Source organism: Grus americana, chromosome Z, assembly GCF_028858705.1.
Source record: "Grus americana isolate bGruAme1 chromosome Z, bGruAme1.mat, whole genome shotgun sequence".
Taxonomy (NCBI): Eukaryota; Metazoa; Chordata; class Aves; order Gruiformes; family Gruidae; genus Grus; species Grus americana.
Genome location: NC_072891.1, coordinates 77,305,193 through 77,327,239, shown reverse-complemented (window position 1 = coordinate 77,327,239; position 22,047 = coordinate 77,305,193). Strand labels below are relative to the sequence as shown.

General features: G+C 43.5%; 1 protein-coding gene across 4 annotated transcripts in view; it reads left to right on the top strand.

Moving 5' to 3' along the window:
- PALM2AKAP2 (PALM2 and AKAP2 fusion) overlaps nucleotides 1–22,047 on the top strand; it is a 269,198-nt gene that overhangs the window by 63,244 nt on the left and 183,907 nt on the right. The gene's annotated exons all lie outside the window — the stretch shown is intronic.

Sequence of the window (22,047 nt, the reverse complement as noted above, 5' to 3'; positions counted from 1 at the left end):
TTCCCATTGCAGTCTGAGTTGACATTTGTCCTCTTTTTTGTGTTTGCCTTTGTTTTGCTTCAAACAATGGGCTCTAAAGCTCATAAGGAAAATGCTTTTAACCCTTACAGAGCAAATTCCAGAGCTGCTGCTTCTGTCATTTAGGCTCTGTGAATTTAGCGGTTTTTCAACTGGCAGAAAATTGGCAAAAGTTGGTCAAATTTGGCACCACAGCTTTTACAAATGTGTCAACTGAGACATATAAGTGACAGAAAAAAGCTAATAGGACCAACAGTCCAAGGGTTGAGGTATTAGCCTAGCATCTGGTGAACTCAATTTGCCTTATGCCAGGTTTCTTGTGAAATTTATTGGAGAAATCACTGAAAATGTTTCTTTGGGGATATACACAAGCAGACCCACCCTGAGTTTGAACACTAAATGGCTTCTGTGTGGAAGTAATAGATCAGCATGAATGTAATAGTTGTCTCATACTACTGGTCTCTGTCTTGTGATTCCTATTAGTTAAAACAGATCTCAGAATGTGTATTGTTCTTTTACATCTGTGGTAACATAAGGCAAGAAAGCTTTTTTTTAAAAATTTCATTTGCTACCTGATGTTTTACTCCATAATTTAATGCAGTAGATGGAAAGAATACATAGACTGAATTTCAAAAATATGTACTGTAATACATATTTCATCTTGTGCTGAATACTGCAAGGTGATAAGTGCTCTGACCCCATCCAGCAAAACTTATCAGCTTGTGCTTAATTTTAGCGATGTGAGTAATAGCACTGAAGGCAATGAAACGTGCTGTGCTTAATTGGTTCAAAGTGTAGGATGGAAGTCTGTGTAAAACCTTTGTCCCTGTAGTTTGTTTTTTTAGATCCTTAACTGCAGCCATGGAATAAAATCTTTGAATATTTGGAAGTAAGAGAGCTATGACCACCTATCTGTCAAATGACAGGTCAGCTGCTTGCTCCTGAGTTGAAAGGACATTTGTTTGACAGCCTTGCTAGCATACTTAAGCTCCCTGTTATCTTTCTAAGGGAACTCCAAAGACAGTAAAACGTATTTTAATTTAAATGAGAAAATATTACACCTGAAGTCTAGAGATAAGACAGTAGAGGTTGAGGTCATTAGTCTAATTACAATTTACATCCATGACAACATGACACATCCAGAGCCCATCAAGATAGGCTGAGAAGCTAAAGGGCTGTAGAAGGGGTAAGAAGAAGAGAGAAGATGTTGAGCACATCATCTGGAGGAGTGAAGTAGAATGAACTGAAAAGATTTGTTTGTTGCCTGTGCACCACATTTCCTCTCTGCATTCCCAGGAGAGAATCAGAGGGGAGAATTACAGAGGGACAGTTCATATGTTCATGTTTGCAGGGGCCCAATGGTCCCTTGGAGGTGCGCTGTGCACTGTCCAATGGGACTCCTGTGAAACAGCCCAGACTCTCTCAATGAGGGTGACAGAGTGCAGACTAAACTGGTTCACCACACCAGGAGCATAGAAAACTACTGCAAGACCAGCCACAGAGTTGATGCCAGGAAACTGTATGACCACCGTGCCATGGATCTCACATATCCGTTAGAGTCACACATATTCATTAGAGTACGTGCAAGCACAGAGCAGCTGCAGTATCAAGATGTCTGTGAAAGAGTCTTGTGGCACACGTGCTGAGTTTGTCCCTACTGGAAAATATACAAAGTCTTTTACATTTGCTCTAGGAGCAGGGTGAAGCTTACTCTGAAGGCCAATGTCCAACCTCTGCTGGCAGCCAGCACCAGAGCCCCTGCTTTAACAAGAGGGAACATGCAGTCATCCCCTTCCTCTTGCAGCAGAGCATCCCATTGTCATCTCAGGCAGCACCATTTCTTCTGCTCACGCTGCAGTGCTCAGGAAGGTCCCTTTCTCATATCCCTGAGTTTACTACGTGAACAGCCATGGCACAAGAGAAATACCAATCATTATTTGCAGGCCAGATGTAACTAGTAGGTCTGACAAGCTAAGTGAACTGTGACACTTAGAAAACTGAAGGAGAAACTGTTTGAGACCAGACTAGTGTTCATAAATGAGGATGTGGGCTCATGTAGGTCTGTGCTGTCCAGAAAGGCAAGTAGCTGTACTTTAGGGAAACAGCAGGGCTAGCTATGGGTTTGTAGATGGTCTTGAAGGCCTTGCACATAGCACAAATGCTTCAGTTGAGTATTGCTTTTTCTAATTCAATTTTAAGTGACTTTCCCACTAAAATCAGATATTTTGCAAGATGTACACATGCTTGTAGTGTTTATTCTTAAGCTAGCGTAACCAGTTTTCCTTTGTGTGGGAGGTGTTTAACTTCAACTGGGGCAGCAAAATGCAAGACTGCTGTTTATTTATTAGATTTCTATGTTATCATGATACAAGAAATCACATACTTCAGCTTGTAGCTTGCAAGGATATGTGCATATGAGTAAACGTAGACATGAGTAAGTGTAATGATTTAATGAGCTCCCTTGTCTGCAAAAGCATTTGGAAGAAGGATGCCTATATTAGTCAGCATTTCTGTACACTTAGTGCCAAGCAACTGAAAAAATATCTGCATCACAAAACCAGAAAAAAAGCAGAACAGTCTATAGTAAAGAATGCAATACAAATAATTAAATGCTATCATGCAATTATGCTGATAATTGCCAACAAGTGGACGCAGAAGTACAAGATGCACATACAAGTTAAAAGAACAGGGAGTGCAAGATTAAGACAAGATGCAGGCACATGAATGGTGTAACAGTAGATTGCAGACAGAATGGTCATTTGATAGCTGGGATTAGTTTAATATGGTTGCAGATTTTGAAATGTATGAATACTAGAAACAGTCTTTGTACCCAAGAATGTGAAGTGGAAATAGAAGAATAAGCAGAGTTGAAGCAAGTTTGGTCCTGAACTGCCAGTATTCCTGCTTGCCTGAGTCTTCAAAACAAGACCTATGCTGCCCCATGTAATAATCCTGGTATTGTCTATTGCATTTCTTTAAAAAAGTGGTTGGTCCAGTGGCCTTCATGGGAAGATTGGACCCCTTAGTCAACACTCATTGAGTCTTAAGTGGGCTGGAAATCTGCCAGTAGAGATAAGGATGGAGAGGCATTGCTGTATTATTAAATGAATGAAAAGCATTTCCCTTCCCTTACACCTCTTCTCCAAATCACAGACCTGAAACTTATTTTTTGGGATAGCATTGATACACATGTCCAGTGAACTTCCACAGACATGTTTGTGATAGAGTGTTGTAGGTGAAACAGGCACTGGAATGTGTTGCATGCCTCCCATGGTTATTTTTACCACATGACAGTCTGTTATTTTGCAGCAGTGAATGGAAAGTTGGCATTCAACATCTGGGTATTAACAGGCAGCATTCATAGAGCAGAGCAGCCCACCCACAGCCTGCTGTTCCCTCACAGAATTTGAAAGGCTCCCAACCTTATTTTGTTTTACTAGATTACATTATAGTACATGCTGGCGGCCTGTGTTTACTGCAAAAGGTGAAGAGTTTTCATTGCTCTGAAACTTTCACATAGCATGCCAACATGAAATACTCTGTGACACCGTATCACCCTACTTGATGACAGACACTGGCATGAGATACCAGGACTGGACCTGTTGTGCTCCTGGAGAAAAGAAACCAATTGAGCTAAATCCTCAGTAAAGTGGCATATCCATTCAGTAATCAACAGCATATCTGTTCACATTAGATGAGAAGGTGCCCATAAATTCCAAGAAGAGACAAGGTATTGCTCTAGCAGAGCAGCCTTTTTGGACATGTGGACCAGGCAGACGGCTTAGAGCAGTGGATGCTGGATCCCCAAAACCCACACACAAGGGACACTTACGGCACTGTGGCAGCTCTTGGGAGTGAAGCAATGTAGGACAGTGGCCAAGGTGTGCGTGTATCCCCTGTTCTTTACTCAGGGCTACTCAGCTGACACCACATCCAGCTCCTAACATTTGCAAAAGCCCTTTGGGGCTGTGGAGTGCTTCACCCTCGTGCATGCTGGTCGTGGGCCGCAGCTGTGTCACCTCTTCGACAAGGCTTTTCCATGATGCTGCAGTGTGAAGGGAGAGTCCCCGTGTTAATGGTGGCAGGGACAGGTCTGTGCTTTGGACCATAGGTTATGAGCTCTTTCCTGAGACAAGCACGCGTCTTTGCTGGTTGCTGTTGTCTTGCTGATGTGCGCAGGTGGTAAATATATGCAAAAACTCCCTCCCAGCAGCTCCCATCTCAGAGTGCTACTGTTCTTCTATACTTACAAAACCTTGGAAAGTATTTTAAGTGTTGAACTGAAAGATGTCTGTGAGAGGGACTGCAGGGCAAGCACAGCTTCCATCCAAGAAAAGCACTTAACGTGTTGGACCAAAAATGAAGCTGAATGTAAGCTTACACAAGAGAGATGACCAATGATGGAGGAAGAGAGATGACACCACCTCACCCAAGCAAAGTTGCTTTGGTTGTATCAGGTTCTTTGTTGTTCTACTGTGCTCAACCTATGTCTGCTTATCAGCTACTAGGCAGAAGTCCTAATCTAGGTAGAAACAGATCCAAAATGTATTAAAACTTCTCCAAACCTGGCAGAATTGTCCTCCACTTCTTCCATTAGTGCAATTGAATCTTTCCAGATAAATGTTCAGATTTGAGTGTTGTCAGGGAGGCAGTGCTAGGCCCTGAGAAGAAAACTCTCACCAAGCTGATTTGATATGCAGAAAATAAGATCTTATTAATACTCTGTCTTATTAATAGACTATGAGTGCTTCACAGATCTCTAATGTTAGATGGGTTTTACACTAAAGTCTCTTTTCATTGCGGAGTCCAGCAAATAACAGGCTCATGGTTCAGCTGAGCTTGTCATGGCTGCTGCACCTTTAGCATTTTCTCTCCTCCCATGGTCCATTCTTTCATTTCTTTCTGATGCCAAGGTTTGTTTCCTGCTTCTTCTTCCCAGGATAAAAACTTAGCATGTCTCAGGCTGGGAACTCTGGCTATAATTCAGTCTCTCTTGGGACTGTCACTAATAGTCTTTGCATGGCAGAGAGAGAGAGAGCACATAAGACAGATGTGAGTGCACTTCCTCAAAAGAAGGATCATTGAATGTCAGAAACAGCTGCTCAGACCTCCCCTCCTAGAGCAGACAGTGCAAGCCAGGACCAGAGGTGCCATAAACCTCTCCTTAGCAAGGTCTCATCAATTTCCCTTCAGTCTTAGCCCCCCAGAGACATATGAACAGTTGCTGGAGTGTATTGCTAGTGCAGAGAACAGCATGTCGTTCCAAGTGCATGGTCCACCTGAGCAGGAGTGTTTTGCAACTTCCACATTGATGGCACCTGGAGAAAATGATCAGGAACATTGTTTATTCAATATTTTTGGGTTTTACCTAGAATGCCAGAGGCAGCTGTAGACAGGCCCTTGGTCTGCCTCCACATGCTGCCCATATGACCAGTTGCTTTGGGTGAGGTCTTTAAGAGTGAAATAGCAAAAATGTCTCCTCATAGCCAGGCAGTCTCTCCAAATTCTGCTCGCCTTATGAGGAAAGATCAAGCTTTCTGCAAAGGAGCAGCTGTTTGTCCCAAAGCCTTCTGTCTGGTTCTCTGCTAAGATTTATCAATATCGTATCTCATCTGCTGAAGCTCCACAGATTCCAATTTCAGCAGCCCGTAAGGACTGTGGTTTCCAAAACAGCACATCCTTCACCTCCCATAAAGCTTTTGCCAGGGTGCATTTCATATATGATACATTTCTTAGGAAAACAGACCAAAACAAAACTAGACCAAAAGCCTCAACAACAGGAAATCTCAGATTTCCAAAGGAACCCACGCTGCGGTGTGATTAGAGGATTCCTCAGGACTTGCAGGATGATCTCAGAAAAGCAATGAGTTAAGAGTTGCTGGGTGGCTATTGGTTTGAGGTTTTTGCATATGGTATAATATATTCAGATGTAGCACTTTAAAAAAAAAAACAAACTTAAAAATAATAACAGAGCTTACTACCTCAGTTCTGAAACTCGACCCATACTTAAAATAGCAGAATGCCATGCCAGTATTTTAACAGTAGCCTAAATGCTGGTGTTCTGGGTTTAGGAGTCGCAATCTCCAGATCTTCCGCAACTCCTAGCTTATAATTATTTAATGATTCCTATGCATCTTATAAAGTGGGCAAAAGGATTGACTGTTCATTATGAGCCCAGACTCCCTCCACTTCAGCTATGTCTGCTCTCTTCAGATATGTGTACCAGATATGGACCTTGATAAAAACACCCATTTGCCTAATTTGGGAGCAAGATATAGAAGAAATTCCAAAGCCCTGTCTCTACATAGCAAGGAATTTCCACCTCAAGTGCTTCTGACGCTTCATCCATTTCAGTATGCTACAGATTAAGAGACATGTTCCTGAAGAAGAAGGGACACATAGGCTTAAATTCAGCTATGGACAGAGCAAGTTTTCAAGGACACCTTTTTTAGGCATGCTAAGACATTGTAAAGTAGCATCAGTTTCTAAATGGATTAAAACCTTTAATACTGTAGATAGCATGCTACAGCTTCTTGTGAAAGGGGTAGTTACCACCTCTGGGCCAGGTTCAGCAAGAAAAGTGCGATTTCAATCATTGCAGCCTTTCAATAACATGGAAAGGCTGGTTCTGCACAAGGCTGGGTTTCTGTAGTCATACTAGATGAGACCCAGTGGCAGATTATCAAGTGCAAAACTTCAGAGCCTCCTTGGCTTTAACATTTCAAAGCTAAAAAATTCACATGACTCTCCATGTGATGCCTTTTGCAAGATGGGGAAATATCTTCATAACACATGTATTTATCATATGTGTTGAATCACCACACTCCCTCTGTGTGCAAAGCCATCTAAGATCTCCACACTTCTTTTAAGCTTAGTAGAACTGACAGAGGTTTCCTGAAGCAGTAAATTGTGGTATAACATGAAGAGTAGGAATTGTTGACTTCATTACATCTGAATTAAATCTTCATCATGGGCCAAATGGGATTGTTGCCTGGAGTAAAACAAAAAGGACTGGAAAGGAATGGTCCTTTCCTAGTTATGCTTAGCTTTGCTGGAGGTGGCTGCTTGGTTAGGTTTCCTTGTACACTGGCCCTACCACAGGGCAGTCCTGTTGAAACAGCTCCTTCCATGTGGTTAGTCCATAGAGCACTTGGCGGCTGGAAAAAACAAAATTGTGGACATTCTGTAACAGAAAGATATGTTTGCATGGAGGTGACATACACATGCACAATTTTGAAAGAGATGGCAAACCTGGAGTGTGTTTACAAAGAGAAGGAGCAGACTTAGACAACAGCCTGGGTTGATTTTATCATGTTGGTGGTTTACAGTGATTATTTACTCTGTCTTCACCTTAAATCAGAGGACTTTCTTCCTCCCTTCCAAACCTCTCTTTGTGTGCTATGTCTGTGTCTGGCAAGGTCAGAATATGCAGGGTACACACCCGCTCACACACATGTGCTTGCAGAGCCGGGGAAGACATTGCTGCAGTTCTGGTCCTCAGCAGGTCCCTTCTCCCAAAGCCTTAGGTTCATCCTGTGTAACTGCAGGGGTTCACCTACATTTAGAGCATCACCTCCTTTAGCCCTCCATGCGGTCAGTGAGGAAAGAGCATCACCTCCGTGGCCTGCCTAAGCCCATATCTCTGCCTTGAGTATAGGTCCCTCAGTTAAGTGCCTCAAGTGCAATGGGTGGAATCTAAGCCTCAATGTTACATCCCGCAGAAACACCCTCCACTGCGCCTCTGGGCGTTGCCATGACACAAATAGTCATTAATAACTATTAATTGTGCATCTGGTGCATCATGTGTTTGTTACCCTGGGCACTGCCTTGTCATTTTTGCTAGTAGTCAGCACTGACACGTATTTCTGCAGAGCTGGGCTGGCTCTGAGTAGGTAGAGGTATAGTTCGAGGAGGAGCAAGGTGCAGTGTCTGGAGCCACCCAGTGGGCATTGCAAGCCTCAGCCTCTTTTTTAAAAAGCTGCAGTCTGAAAAGCACGTCACCTTCCCTGCAGGGTTTTTTAACTGCTGCAGTATGTGAATTCTAAGGCAAAAAATAATGCAAACCCCAGCTGGTGGTCCACAGCAGACAAAGAAAGACTGGATGTGCAATCAGGAATCTGAACTGATAAGAAAGGGACAGCTGTTAGGGGTTTTATTGAGAAGTTGCAGTTGAAGAAAAAAGGAAAGTCCCTAGGAGGCATGTTCAAGAACAGAAAATAGTCTGGTGGCACGTGTACCATGGTCTCACTATAAGAAAGCAAATTATTAGTAACAGGGAACCTCAGAGTGTTGGAAAAATGCTTGTAGCCATCCAGAAATATAACACATGAATGATATGGTCAAATCAACAACAAAGGACATTCAGAGCACTCGGATCAGCATGTTACAAATGTAATACATACTCATAGCCATGTACAAATAGGAGCTTTGAAGGATGAAGTGATATGGGACTCTATAGTGTAAGATACTGAGGAATCAGGTCCCAGCACCAGATTGCTGTAAGAACTCAATCTAGAAAACTGACTTGATATAACGGATGTGCAGAGGGGCAATGAAACAGATGGGAGAGATATAGGAAATAATAAGTGGAGACAGTGAGAGAAATTAAACAATGAATGCACATAGATTTAAACCATTTCAAAGTCAGACTTGCATGGCATCTGCTGTGACCTATTGTTGTTGCCACAGGTGAAAAAGGACTCGACAGGAATGTCAAGAGTACTGCCAAGCAGTAGAGAAAAAAAAAGAAAAATCAAAGACATTTTCCAAAACCAACAACATAAAGGATGACCTCTAGGCCAGGTAAAGCAAAGCTCTACCACAAATTCCTAAATAATCAACACCCACAGCTGCAGTTAGGACTCCTGAACTGACATCATGTTGCGAAGTTTGGTCATTAAGGTTCAGCCAATCAAATGGAGTGGCTCATGACCTTAAAATGTCATTAATGGCTTACAAAGAACATTTGGAGGGGGTGGTAAATTCCAATTTACAAGACGTTGTTTCTCACTGTACAGAGGGGACCTCACTGGTGCCACTTCAATATCCTGAGTGAATTTTTATTCTTCAGAATTCTTCATGTTCTTGTCTTATTTTACAGTGGCAAGACAAATAAGAAATAGATGCTTATTAACACAAATGGTCCATGCTTCTAGAGGAAGCAGGAAAGAACAGCCTTTCACTGAACAGTGATTCACACTGTGACTAGACTTGTACTTCTTGCTAAGACTGTGAATCTGGCTCTTGGTTGTCACATCATTCTTATGTTTCAAAGCAGCATGATTTGAAAGCACAAAAGCAACATATATTTGGGTGGTGTGTACAAGTTATCGTGTGAAACTTATGCTTTAACTCTCTAATATGCAAAACACAGAGACAGACAAGTTTAAAATGTTCAGCAGCAGCATCTGAGTGTTGGCTCTGGTGCCAATGAAGTACAAAATCCTTTAGCTAGCTCTGAACCTGTGTGCTGATTGCACTGCAGCTGTAGCAAGACAGAGCGGCTCTGTAAACACTCAGGTGGTTGACTGTGCGCTCCCATGGCTGCTGGTGGTGTCTAAGCTAGCTCAGGTATCTTACCTCTGTGTTTCGTAGCACTGAAAAGGGAGCAGACTTTTACGCTGCAGCACGTTTACATCAAAAGCAGAGGGCTGGTTGCAGCCCCAGTGGTTGTTGTAGTTTCCACTCATCTATAGGTAGCTGGTGCAGTACAGGCACAAGCTGCAGCATGGTCTACCTAGCCACTCAGCTGGCTAGCTTCAGCTGGTGTCTATGTTGCTTCAGTCTCACACTTGTCAGTGCTTAAACAGTGCAAGCTCTAGGTGGGTAGGCTACATCCATCCGTCCTGAGATCGTACTTCTGGTGGTGCTAAAGACATGATTTGAGGTCCCTCAGGCCTATGGAGTGACACAGCTACATAATTAAATGGGTAGCTTTTGCTGATAATTCCTGAGGGTGTTTTATTTTTTAATTCAGCTGTCAAAATCCAGTTCCAAAATGATTCATAGAATCATAAAATCATAGAATGGTTTGGGTTGGAAGGGACCCTCCACTAGACCAGGTTGCCCAAAGCCCCATCCAACCTGACCTTGAACACTTCCAGGGAGGGAGCATTCACAGCTTCTGTGGGCAACCTGTGCCAGTGTCTTACCACCCTCACTGTAAAAAATTTCTTCCTAATATCTCATCTAAATCTCCCCTCCTTCAGCTTAAGGCCATTACCCCTTGTCCTATCACTCCATGCCCTTGTAAACAGTCCCTCTCCAGATTTCTTGTAGGCCCCTTTAGGTACTGGAAGGCTGCTAGAAGGTCTCCCCGGAGCTTTCTCTTCTCCAGGCTGAACAACCCCAACTCTCTCAGCCTGTCCTCATAGGTGCTCCAGCCATCTGATCAGCTTCGTGGCCTCCTCTGGACTTGCTCCAACAGGTCCATGTCTGTCTTGTACTGGGGATCCCAGAGCTGGACCAGTAGTCTAGGTGGGGTCTCACCAGAGCAGAGTAGAGGGGCAGAATCCCCTCCCTCGACCTGCTGGTCATGCTGCTTTTGATGCAGCCCAGGACACAGTTGGCTTTCTGGGCTGCAAGCACACATTGCCAGCTCATGTTGAGGTTTTTGTCCACCAGCACCCCCAAGTCCTTCTCCTCAGGGCTGCTTTCAATCCATTCTCCACCCAGCCTATGGTTGTGCTTGGGATTGCGCCGACCCACCTGCAGGACCTTGCACTTGGCCTTGTTGAACTTCATGCAATTCACACGGGCCCACCTCTCCAGCCTCTCAAGGTACCTCTGGATGGCATCCCTTCCCTCCAGCATGCTAACTGCACCACACAGCTTGGTGTCATCGGCAAACTTGCTGAGGGTGCACTCGATCCCACTGTCCATGTCGCTGACAAAGATGTTGAACAGTGCCGGTCCCAGTACCGACCCCTGAGGAATGCCACTCGTCACTGATCTCCACCTGGACATGGAGTCATTTACCACAACTCTTTGAGTGCAACAATCCAGCAAATTCCTTATCCACTGAGTGGTCTTTCTGTCAAATCCATGTCTCTCCAATTTAGAGACAAGGATGTCATGTGGGACAGTGTCAAATGTTTTGCACAAGTCCAGCAAGGTGATATCACTTGCTCTTCCCTTAGCCACCAATGCTGTAACCCTGTCATAAAAGGCCACCACATTTGTGGCCAACACAATTTGCCCTTAGTGAAGCCATGTTGGCTGTCACCAGTCACCTCCGTATTTTCCAGGTGCCTGAGCGTAGTTTCCAGGAGGGTCTGCTCCATGGTCTTGCTGGGCACAGAGGTGAGACTGGCTGGCCTGTAGTTCCCTGTGTCTTCCTTTTCCCCCTTTTTAAAAATAGGGGTTATGTTTCCCCTTTTCCAGTCAGTGGGAACTTCACCGGGCTGCCACAACTTCTCAAATATGATTGAGAGTGACCTGGCCACTTCTTCCGCCAGTTCCCTCAGGACCCATGGATGCATCTCATCAGGTCCCATGGACCTGTGCACCTTCAGGTTCCTTAGGTGGTCTTGAACCTGGTCTTCTCCTACAGTGGGCAGTTCTTCATTCTCCCAGTCCCTGCCTTTGCCTTCTTGGGCAGTGTGGCTAGAGGGCTTGCCAGTGAAGACTGAGGCAAAAAATTCATTGAGTACCTCATCCTTCTCCATATCCTGGGTAACCAGGTCTCCTGTTTCCTTCCAGAAAGGGCCCATGTTTTCCGTACTCTTCCTTTTATCACTGAGGTACCCATAGAAGTTGTTCTCATTGCTCCTGACATCCCTGGCCAGATTTAATTCTATCAGGGCTTTACTTTTCCTAACCTGATCCCTGGCTGCTCAGGCAGTTTCTCTGTATTCTTCCCAGGCTACCTGTCTTTGCTTCCACCCTCTGTAGGCTTCCTTTTTTTGTTTGACTTTGCCCAGCAGCTCCTTGTTCATCCATGTGGACCTCTTGGTGGTTTTGCCTGACTTCCTCTTTGTTGGGATGCGTCACTCCTGAGCTTGGTGGAGGTGATCCTTGGAATACTAACCAGCTTTCTGGGGCACCTCCTCCTTCCAGGACTTTGTCCCATGTTACTCTATCAAGCAGCTCCCTAAAAGGTCAAAGTCTGCTGTCCTGAAGTCCAGGGTAGTGAGCTTGCTGTGCACCCTCCTCACTGCCCTAAGGATCTTGAACTCCACTGTCCTTGAGCTCCACATTACCCACCAGCCCCTCCTTGTTGGCAAGAATAAGGTCCAGCATGGCACCTGTCCTTGTTGGCTCCTCTGTCACTTGGAGAAGGAAGTTATCATCAACGCATTCCAGGAATCTCTAGAATTGCTTATGCCCTCCCCTGTGAGAACCAGGATTTGTGAAGGTGAGGCTGCTCCTATCTGTCTATAGAGGGCCTCATCCACTAGGTCTGGCTGGTCGGGTGGCCTGTAGCAGACCCCACTATAGTGTGACCTGTCCTGCCCTCCCTTTAATCCTGACCTATAAGGTCTCAGTCAGCTCCTCATCCATCCCCAGGCAGAGCTGCATGCACTCCAGCTGGTCACTGACAGAGGGTGACACCTCCTCCTTGTCTGCCCTGCCTGTCCTTCCTAAAAGGCCTGTATCCTTCCATCCCTACACTCCAGTCATAGGAGCCATCCCACCACATCTCCATGATGCCAATGAGATCACAGCCCAGCAGGCATGCGCACATCTCTAACTCTTCTTGTTTATTCCCCATGCTACGTGCGATTGCATAGAGGCATTTCATTTGGGCCCTGATGAAGCTGACTTACTGGCTGGAGCAGCTGGAATTCCTTTGTGCTGCACTTCAGGTGCTCTCCTGCTGACCTGTGATCCTTCTCCCACCTCTGGGCATCTATTGCTGGCACTGCCATCAAACTGGTAGGAGTGGGATGGATTGAGGTTTCCCTCCCACAGCAACTTTAGTTTAAAGCCCTCTTCACCAGCTTGGCAAGCCTATGACCAAAGATGATCTTCCACTTCTCTGACAGAACTCCATCAGCCCACAGCTGACCAGGTTTTTCAAAGGAGGTCCCATGGTCTAAGGGGACAAACCCCTGACTGTGGCACCAGTTCTGTAACCATTTGTTGACTCACCAGATTCAACTGACCCTTTCAAACTTCGTCCCTTTGACCAGGATTGATGAAAAAACTACCTGTGCTCAGAGTCCCTTACTGCCTCTCCCAGGGCTCTGTAATCCTTCTTGATGCTCCTCAGATTGCTCCGGGCTGTATTACTGGAGCCCACATGAAACAACAGCAGCAGATAATAGTCAGTACGTTGTATGAGGCTTGTTAGTCTCTCCGTGACATCCCTGATCCGAGCCCCCGGTAAGCAGCACACCTCTTCAGAGAGTGTGTCAGGTTGGCAGATGGTGCCTCTGTACCTCTCAGAAGAGAGTTGCCTACTACTATCACCTGTTGCCTTTTCTTAGTTGTGCTGGTTGTCACATGGGGAGCAGACTGGGCTGCCTTACTGAGCTCCAGCATCTCTCCTGATATGGTGGGTCTATCTATTAACTCTCTCTCAGTTGAAACCAGGACACCACTGTTCACAAGGTACTCCCAGGAGTTTAAGATACCACTCTTAACCCAGGGGGAATGGTTCATATCTGTTACCCTGGCAATCCAATTTTGATGCCATAGGATTTTCAGCTAAGACAATAAATAAGTAAAAAAGAAAGAGAGCCATAACAGCATTTTGACTTTAGGAAAGGTTGTAGCAGGAGAAAACAATGGAGTTGCCACAGGCTTTGCACATGTGCCATATTTATGTCCCAAAACATGCAACAGGAAGGCCTCATGCCTTTGAGCCCTTACCCCATTGGGATTGCTTTTTTGGGAGAGCTGTGGTGTCCAGGAGCAGGGTGCAGCATGGGACAACTGCACAGTGTCACTGTGCCAAGAACATGGTGCTGCTCAGCTCTGTTTTCTTCCTGTGCAATAACTGCACTTTCACTTAGGCATGACCTAAAACCTGCCAAAGGCTGTAAGTACCCATCAAGTCAGACGTAGCTTGTTATATCACATGTATGATCACTGAAAGCCCAGTTTTTAGGCTGTGGGTAACATTAAGTAGTCTTCCAGGCAGGCAGCAGTGGCCAACATTCCCTCGTATCATCTCTCAGACAAGTAATTTCAGAGCAATCACCCTACAAACAAAAAAGCCATGTAATTCTCTGCTCTTTGCTACTTAACATCAGTTTGACAAATGTGGAGCATCAATCATACTGAAGCTATGTCACAGAAAAATCATCCTGTTTTCCCGTTGAGGCTATCGGCGAAAGTCTTTCATCGTTGTGTAGCATCAAGTGTCAGGTAAAGAGTCCAGCTTGGTCTGGACAGCAATCTCTGAAAATGATATAAATTTTCTAGAGGATGGATTGAAAACAGCTTCCAGTAATAGAAGTCTGTTTCACACCAGGGTTTTGAGAACTTATTTTTTCTAAATTACCTTTTTTTTTTTTTTCTTATATATTGGTAGTACATAGTTTCCACCCAGAGCACTTCATTTATCAGGGACTGATATAGTCAAAATGATACCACTTAAGGCAATGCAAAACCTCAGGTGTAACAAAGAGACACTCCTGTGTTACCACTGGTTTGTTAAATGCTTTCATTTCAAACTCACAGAGCACGAACAGAAAGCATTATCAATCCCCTACAGATCAGCCCAATGTCCACCACATAAGAAATGTGAAATTCCACACACACAAAAGAGGACTTGCTGTCTCTCATCACTGTGTCATTTTTCTAGCAGAAGAGACAGGCTTGAAATACCACATGCCAGACAAAAAAATGTTGCAGCAGATACAAGAGAGAAAGAACTTCAGAACTAAGCTTGAAATGAGAAATGACCTTCCCTTCCTCTGTGCCCCAACTTTTCCCTCTCTTAAGTCTGGGAATGTAAAAGCTGACAAATGCTTTTATGTCTGCAAGCAGTAAGAAACATACATGCAAGCCACATCCTGACATCCTGACTTGTGATGTCCATGTGTACCAGGGATCCCAGGACCAAACAAATTTCCTGCCTGCAGCGTGGGTTGCTACACACCACTTTTCTGAAGACTGCTTTGCACAGCGTTTTGAGGGCAGTCATTTCACTCTTTGAGCATTTCAAACAAGAAAGGAGAACAGAACATCCATGCTTTCTCAAGTGCAAATGGAGGACAAGAGAGTACAATGTGGTTCTCAGTTAGTGAAAACACCTGCTTAAATACGACCTGTGACAAATGAAGACATTTAGTGAACAGGATGGCTCTTACAGGTGGCCTCTTGGTGCAGATACCTGTGCTTCAGCAGGCCCCAGCAAGCACCACCAGACCTCCCTTGGGCACCAGGTTTGCTTTATGTGGCACAGGAGCACTGTTGGGTTTTCCCAACTAAATCACAAACTTGCTCGCTTCAGTGAAGCCCTTCTAGACTCGCCTCATTGCAAACGAGATAATACGGCTTTTCTTTTGGAAGATTACCAGATCAACAGTAGCCTCATACAGGAATGAATGTGAAACAAAATGCCTGAAGCAAAGTAGCATGTCTGATATTACTTCCTTATTTCCAGTACTTACTTTGTCATCTGTAGTGTCTGTAGGGGGTGACTGCAAAATTACCTGTCCCAAAAATGTCTTTTTTCTCATTAAGAGCAGTGGTATTTAATCATTTCACAGCTTCATTAAGTGGCTTGTCTTAACACTTACTGCATCAGTACAGACCGCAAAGATCATACTGGCATCGTGAATAAGATGAGGAATATATTGGTATTTTTCCATCCTAGCAGCCCCTGCTGAGCCACCTCATCTCTCAAAGGAGAACGCATTTCAAAAACCTGACGCAATGACCCATCATCTCTGAAAGATTATGCTTTCTTCATTAGTCTTTTCTTTTCATGCTGCTGAGCTGAAAAGGATTCAGTGCAATAAAAGAAATAGTGATAGCTGGTGTTGCATTAGGAAAGAGGTAGATTGTGTTTAGTAATTTCTGGCTGAACTGCTTGTCATTGTATTAGATAGATACATACCCTAAATGACAAAGCTGAAAATGGATTTTAAGTGGACTTTTCACTCTTTTTTCAAAATACAAATTACCTTCTTTCAAACAACAATCATCAAGGAAGTGGTATGTATTATGGACATCTAAGCTTTTTCATTCAAGTATTTTTTGAAATTCATGAAAACTTTTACTGGATGGCACAAAACTTTTGTAATGAGATTCTCAGAAGCTATAGTAGCCAGTGATATACCAATTTTGCCCCTAGGTATTCTGGGCAAATTAATCCTTACACAAATCTATGTTGGATTAATCTCATTTTCTGGTAAGGGAAGCTTTTCCTGATAGTAGCTAGACAGTAAAGCGGGACATGGAACATCTTGGTTTTACCTAAATTTCCTGGTTTATGATTTACTGGTGAAAAGTTCATGCTGTTCTACATACTCGGAACAGTTTGTAGAGCCGCATATTTCAGAAGGAATGATTATTTTCATCTGAACACATGTATTTTGGATATGGTCCAGTCTTATGTAATTCTTTGAAGGATTTTCTTTCCTTCACAGAAAAGTGTCTTTAAAACAAATAATAGTGTTTTGCGTCTACCGTGGGAGGAATGCTAGCTGGGAAATAGCCTAGAGTGTACAAAGTGTGTTAATGTGTCCATTTGCCCCAGGGATGCTGAATCACGTTTTTTGTGAGACACTGCTGAGGGCGCTTGCATAATGAGGGATTTGGAAATTCCATTTTCTCCAGCTTTTCCTGGAGAGCAAGAGTCCAGTTTTTGCTGGATGAAAATCTACATTGAATAAAGAACTGAGAAACCTTTGCAGGCAGAGAAGAGAGCTTCCTAAGGAGAACCAAGGTGAATTGATAAAGCATCACCTTCAAAATCACCTGAAGTGCTCCTGCAGCTCCCATCGCTGCTGTTTTTATAGGTAGCTGCTCTGTAGTAGTTAGCTGCACTTCTGTTTTTCAGGGCCAGGCTGATTTCATGCATGGATATTGCTTGTGAGATGTCTGAAATACAGCCTGAGGAGCATGCACCAGTTATTCATTAGGAGATAAAATATTCATTGTCCCTCCTCTCTCCCCATCAGCCAGGACACTGAGAGGAAGGCAAGGAACAGAGAGGCTTTCCCCTTTTGCTGCAGTGGGGTGGATTTAGGTTCTTAGTTTGTAGGGTGAATTTTAAGGATTTATAGCTCTCAGGGCTATTAAAGTTGCCCAGTCTTTAAGAGCTCCCAGAGCTTTCTCTCTCAATTTCTGTTCATATCCATCTTTTCCCCTCCTGCCAAGCCTCTAGTTTCTGTTTTATTTCATTGTTGTATGTTTAAGAATTGGACAGCTTCCTCAACATTGCAATTCAAGGTGAGAAACAGCTATTTTTTGTAGATTTCTCTCCTTTCACAGCCCAGTAAGGTGACCTGCCTTACAGGCAGCCTTGAAGGCAGGCAGCTAGGTTTGTAGGCAACATTTGTGTTCCCACACTCCTCTTTCACCGCCAAAACCCCTTTTATCTCTGAACAGCAATGTGGCATGACTCAACAGCAAACCCTTCCTTTCCGTCTGCACCTCCTCACCTCTCTGCACCCATCAGTGGGGTGGTCTTCCCTGTCCCCCTGTCCCACCCTACCCAGTTCTCCCCAGGACTGCAGGCAGGGATGCTCTTGCCCTTTTCAGCAGAGCGGGCACTGGGCAGTGCAAGAAGGTTTTCCAGGCTTTAGTGGTAGCCTCTTTGCCTCCTTTCATGCCAGGGATCCCAAAGCAGGGGGACTTACAAACTCACGCCCTTGACTTTTACTCGGCCGCATCGCAGACCCTTGTATCTGCTGGCTATGTCATCCGTGCTCGCTGAGCAGGGACCACGACAGGCTTCAGGCACAGCCCAGCCTGTGTGAGCATGGCTGGAGAGGGCTGGACTGCACAGATTGATCCTATTAATCCAGAAGACATGAATCACAGATGGTGTGGGGACAATTCTTTAATTAAAGAAGGGATCAGGAAATGTCAAAATTACACCTCCTTTTTCAGCAGAGGTTTATTCTCTAACTCTTACTACTTCTGCTCTCCATTCCCCTCTTTTTCCCATTATCCTCCAAGGGAGACTATTTTTTAATTAAGTGGGAGGGTAGATTTGCAGAAGAGAGGGAAAGTCTTTGTTCTTCGTGTCCCAAATTGATTAGCATTCTTGTAGCTTCCGCGTTTGCTTATCTAAAAAGAAGCTGTGCTTTGACTGAGGAAATAATAGCGTTTGCATTTTAATTTTCTCCTAACCAAAAGCTTCTAAGATTCTGGGACTCACTCACCATTCTCAAATTGATCTAACTAGTAACATCCCCTGACAGGTCCAGTAGAAGAAACACTTGCAGAAAGAGCAAGTCATTAAAAACCCCTGCTTATTAAAAAAAAAAAAAAAAAAAAAAAAGTCATCATCATCTTGCACAGAGTAGCAAATCTTTGGAGCGTGAATTCATCTTTTTAGCTAACTTTGCAGAAGGAGGAAGTTCACAAACTGTGCAGCAGAGTGATTAGTCCATGGCAAGACCCCCCCAAGATGGGGAGGTTAGAGAACCTCTAGGATAACCATTGAAATTACGAAGTCTGTGACTTACAAATGAAAAAGCAAACTAAAAAGAATGGATTTGGGGTAGGCAAATTTCAGTAAACTCAAGAGAATTCATGACTGACAGCCTTGATGTACAGAGGAGTTATATAGGGTGAATGACCATAAAAGCACAAACTGGCCCACAAAAAAGGTAGGAGGTACAGTAAGAGACTCACTGTACTAAATCACTGGCTTTTCTTTGGCTTTAAGCAAAGAAGAAAGTTCACAGAAAATGGAAAATAGTTCAGATCGCTAAGCGTAACTTGAATAGAGTTGCAAAAGCATGTGAGCATAAAAACCAAAAAGGCAGAGGCATAACGTGTCCTCTACTGTAGTAGGAAATGATTCCGTGTCAGCGTAACTAATAGAGAGAAAGCAAAGGAAAAATCTCCTGTTCCACAGAGAGGAAAGGCAATAGATGACACTGAGGTAAGAGTGGTTTTTTTGTGCATCAGTCTTCACTGGAAAGGTGTGTTGCAATCAGATGGCAAACACAGTTACACAAGGTACATATCCAGAGCAGAATTGGGAAAAATAAGCTGGAGAGTACTGAGACAAATCAAACTGGTTTAAGATCATCTGAGCATGGTGAGATCCTTCCCCAAACTGGAGAACAGGCTGAAGGAGTGTCAGAGCCTTTTCCCATTGAGATCTTGACAAGGACTGTTCATAGGAAGAGCAAATGTCACGCTTAACCTTACCAAGGGGACAAGGAAAAGAGGAGTTAGGGAATACCAACCAAACCTCAATTCTTAGAGAAGTACTTGTGGTTGTATAGAAGAATACATAGTGAATTATAAACAACTTGAATTTATCAAATAAGACCTATCAAGATACACAAGTTTTCTTGACAGGCAGCTAGCAGACCTTATAGCTCCAGGTCAGTTGAGGATGCCAATTATCTTGACAGTAAGGAGACTTTGATACTTTTATAACCAAGCAGTAGAAATATGCTTTGGACAAAACTTCTGTAAGGCAGATATAATACTGGGAAGAAACTATTCAGTCAAAATTGAAGGAAAAAGTTTTGATGGACTCTGCTGAGAGTCTGGTCTGAGATCATTTAATCTTCTTATTAACACCTTAGGTGATGAGAAGGTGTAGAGGAGCTATTCGTTAAACTTGAAGACAACATCAAATCTGGGGGCACACAGTGAAGAACAATATGATGATGACAAATCAGAAATGGCCTTAAAAACGTAATAGAAGACAAGTGCAAAACTTTACCTTTAGGCAGGCATAACCAACTGTGCAGATAGGGCGGGCTGTGGCTGTCAGCCCAGTTCTCTCAAAGCATGCGGGAATTTGAATAAGAAGCTGGACATGAGTCAAGGATTTTGTGCTGTGAAGACACAGTGGTATGTAGGTAATGAGACATAAAAGAAACCTCGTCTGCTAATCATTAATAAGGCATCAGCTGGATTAACGTGCAGTTGGAGTGCAGCACTGGAAGTACAGTGTGGACAGGCAGAAAATCAGGAGGATAAAATGGTAGTGGTTAGGATACATCATGTAGAAGGGAAGACTGCTCAGTCTAATGCAGAGAGTTGGTCTTCAAATATTTCATAAGCTGTTGCAAAGGAAAGGAATAATGTGTTCTTTGTGTTTACGGTACAAAGGACAACTACCAAGATTAAGTGTTGGCAATGAAAATTCATTAGGGGAAATCCTTCCAATGATCAGGACAGTGAAACACTGGGGAGGCCATGGAGCCTCCATAATTCTGGGTCCCTGAGACAAGGTCAGAGACACAGTCATCAGGAGCAGCGCTAGTTCAGCCAACGCAGCCTGCCATCAAGGACCCCTTGTCCCAAGCCACTGGGGCTCAGCACTTGCATCCAGCCCCGTCCCAGACTTTGCTCCCTGTTTCTGATCACAAAGAGCCACAAACTGCAAGAGAAAACTAACTATTTAAGGAAAAGAAAACTGAACAGGGACATGATAATGTCTGCAACTAGCTTGAAAATGCCTATAAAAATGATGCAAATAAATTCCAAACATAAGAGAAGTTGGATTAAAATGCCAGAAGACCAGACCTTTAAAAGAAAGTCAAGCACTCATCCCTCAGACCTTTTCCAAGAGTGAGCACAGTGAAGCAATGGAGTAGGTTGCCAATTGCCACGGGAGGATCTCCACTCCCTGACAATTTTAGGAAGGGGCTTGACAGGAATTTGCTGAGATACTTGAGGTAAGGGGGACAGCTGCACTATTTTCTATGTTTCTTTTCTCTTTTGGAGAAGGGAAGTGCTAAAAGTATATGGAAATGAAACAGAGAAGTGAGAGCAGGAACTGCTTTTTACTAGAGCAAATGACAGACTATGAAACCCAAACCAGGAAATTAAAAATCTAGGGGCAGGGCAATGCAAATTTTTTGCATTATAAACAATCAGATTGTTGCACTTGTTGATTCATCACAGTAGCGTATTTTGCAAAATTCAAGGCAGGGTCTCCAGGGATTCACAGAGTGAATTAGTTTTTAGGAAAAAGTGTTGACTCTTACAGTGTAGGACAAAGCCAACTTCTTGCATTGCAGGTAAGGAAGAGACTTTCCTTCATGCAAGTGGACCCGGAATTTTTGGTACGTTTCCATGAAATATCTGGAAACAGCCACTGCCAGGCACAGAACTGGATGGACTACCAGTGCAAACCACTGGCCAGCTCCCAGTACAACTGCTTGAAATCATGATGGAGTTTTGTTTCCATTCCTGCTCTGCCTGGTAGCTGGCAAAATATTTCTGTGTTGGAGTTATTAGTTTCAGAATTCTTATTTGAAGACATAAATAAATCTGCTGGTTTGCATTCAGAGCTCCAGTTTGTTCTCCAAATAATTTTACATTGTTTCATTAGTCTGAAACAGACTTAATTTGCATTCTTTGTCATTAGAGTAGGAATAGACATCTGTGAAGAGGAACAGAAGGCATAAATTTTAGACTCTGTGGACCCTAGAGGGCAGGATGATGAAAAGCTGAAGCTATAAATGAAATTGTAGCCTAAAGTGATAACTTGAATGGGTCAAAACTTAAAATTTCCATCTTACAGAAAATTCCAAGACTTTGAAACTTCACCTTGTCTCAAATACAGTTGAAACACAAGGTTATCAAAAATATTATGAAAGAGAGGAATTAATATTATTTGACATCCTGGAAACATTTATTTTGATAAGACTGAAACATTATCAACATTGCCACATTAACACTTTTATTTGTTCACAGTTTAAATGGTAATGTAAAAAGCAGGTGTTTCTTCTTCACAGAAACAAAATATTGAGATAATCTCCTGTCGGATTATCATGAAATGGATACATTCCCATAAACATTTTACATTTAATTAAGTCAATGTTTTCCAAAAGAATAATACTTCTCAGGGAAATCATCAACCACATGCCATCATTTTCTAGTGTTCTTTAACCCCACAAATGTCAAAATTGTCTATACTTCTAAACA